Source organism: Erpetoichthys calabaricus, chromosome 4 (assembly GCF_900747795.2).
Source record: "Erpetoichthys calabaricus chromosome 4, fErpCal1.3, whole genome shotgun sequence".
NCBI classification, from domain to species: Eukaryota; Metazoa; Chordata; class Cladistia; order Polypteriformes; family Polypteridae; genus Erpetoichthys; species Erpetoichthys calabaricus.
The window spans coordinates 279,788,252-279,790,402 of NC_041397.2; the positions used below are offsets into that span (position 1 = coordinate 279,788,252).

The 2,151-nt window shown below is 35.9% G+C and overlaps 1 long non-coding RNA gene across 1 annotated transcript; it reads left to right on the forward strand.

Moving 5' to 3' along the window:
• The first annotated feature begins 242 nt into the window (after positions 1-242).
• Positions 243-1,324, forward strand: LOC127527702 (uncharacterized). The gene is made up of 3 exons (XR_007934865.1): positions 243-419; positions 1,083-1,171; positions 1,252-1,324. It is a non-coding gene; the product is annotated as an uncharacterized LOC127527702 (long non-coding RNA).
• The last annotated feature ends 827 nt before the right edge of the window (positions 1,325-2,151 follow it).

Here is a 2,151-nt window from a genome sequence, read left to right on the forward strand (position 1 = left end):
GCACGATCTGCGTTTTTTTTACTTTGCGACACGAGTCCCCATCCGATTTGTCTCGCGCACGCGCTCTCTGCTTAATTAAAATTCATTTCACGACGCTGCCCGATTTGTTCTGCGCATGTCGAATGTTTTACGACACACGAGAAAAAAAGTTACCACGGGATTTTTATTTCTCGGTCTGCATTAACAAATAGAACTTCTGCCATTCGAGTGAGAAGGAGAATGAAGAACGCTGTAAAGAATAGGAGCATATTGAATTTTTCTCCTGGCAGAAGAATATTTTTCACTTCTTGAAAAAATGAAGACTTTTCAATTTTACAACGACTTGAAAGAATATCTTTTACGGGAAGAATTTAGCAACAATTTAACGGTCAGAGAGCGAAGTGAAATACGACGTGTGTCCGTGAATTTTATGATTAAAGGTACTGTATGTAATGTTTATTGAATGCTTTTCAGTTTTTGAGAATACAGTATATACTGTAATATAATCTAGATATTTAGGATTATCTGACGTTTTGTTTTATAATTAGAATATTACAAAATTTACCGTTTTAAATAGGCTGGTGATTTCAATGAACGCGCATGAATGTTTTGAAATATGCAAAACTTTTAATAAATTGTGTTATTTAAAAAACTGCACAGGTGGACTTTCCTGTTATTTACTGATTTATACTTGATTAATGGATTAGTATGTTTTCTCTTTTTGGGAATTTGAAAATCTGAACTGCCTAGATGTATCTCAGATCAGGTGTCTAAATTTTACAATTCTTTTAAAGAGAGAAGTAAATTGGTATCCACTAACGAATGTTAAAATGTGTTTTTTATTATGCAACTCCCCAACATTAGAGCACAATATTTTAGTCTGTGTGTGAATCCTTGCAATCCCAGTAACTGTTGTTTTTCTCGTATGAGTTTCAATAGAAACAAAACCAGACTGATTCATTTGCAAAGTAAAGCAAATTCTTAGGGGTATTATACTTTGTTACTGGGTAATTGATGTATGCCTTCACTTATAATGTGTTGTGTTTATATTTCAGTTACATGCAAGCAACTTTTGTATTCTGTTCTTTCTTAATTTTGTATAGTCCATCATCCATGCCCTGGCTACTCTACAGGGTGTATCAGGACAGGAGGCAGAAGACTTATTTCTTGGTGGCCCAGAATACAGTATCAGGTAAAAGTCAAGTCTAGGAATGTTTGAAGTAAGTGTTTAAATATTTCTTGTTTATTATTTTTATATTTTACTTGCCTTAGTGAAGTGGAAGAATTTAACTGAAAGATAGGGCAGCAATTAAAGAAGGAGGGAATGCTGTGATATCTCTTAGAAGAGAAGATGATGCTACTGCCCAGTGCTTCCAGAATCCTTCATTTGAGTCTTGGATCTGAATCTACTGCGTCATTGCCAAGTATTCTGGGGTAATGTATCTTGTTCTGTTTACATTTTGTTTTTCTCCATATTCCAAGCTCATTTACTTGACCTTAGCTTTAATAAACTGGATGGCTGTCTTCTTCACAATTTGATTTTAAAGTACTATACTATTCATTACATAAAAAGCTCTGAACAATTTAGTCCCTTCCAGTATTTGGTACTGTCTCTCCCCCAACACTCCTCAGTGTAATCTTTAATGCACAACCACTAATTGGCTTATGAAAGAACTGGTGAAGCAGCTGCACATGTACTGCATACCAAAAATATAGAATGCCGGCTATAAATGAAAAACCTTTCAAAATACTTTTAAAACTCCATTTTTAAACTTCACCTCTGCTTAATTCCCATTTCTATCAGTTTATGATTTACTTCTGGTTTATGAATGGAACTGCATACACTTTGAAAGATTTACACCAGATAATAACCATTGTTTTTTTTGCTGTTTTCTTTTTTTTGTCCAGTGATGCCCTTTGCCATGCACCCTGGTCAAGTCTCGTGCAACTGACTGTGGTGCTGAAGAGAGAAGATTTCTGAAGACCCTCTTGAAGTGGAGCTGCAATTGGATTAACACTACAACAGTATGCTGGCTGAGAATGTCCACAGGGGCCTGGGGAGGCTGTGACCTTGTGACCCTGAGACGTTGTTTTGTCAATCATCCTGACCAACTGGACCTTCTTGTGTTCTTCAACAGGGCCATCTGACCATCAGATATATTTAAGGAGAAG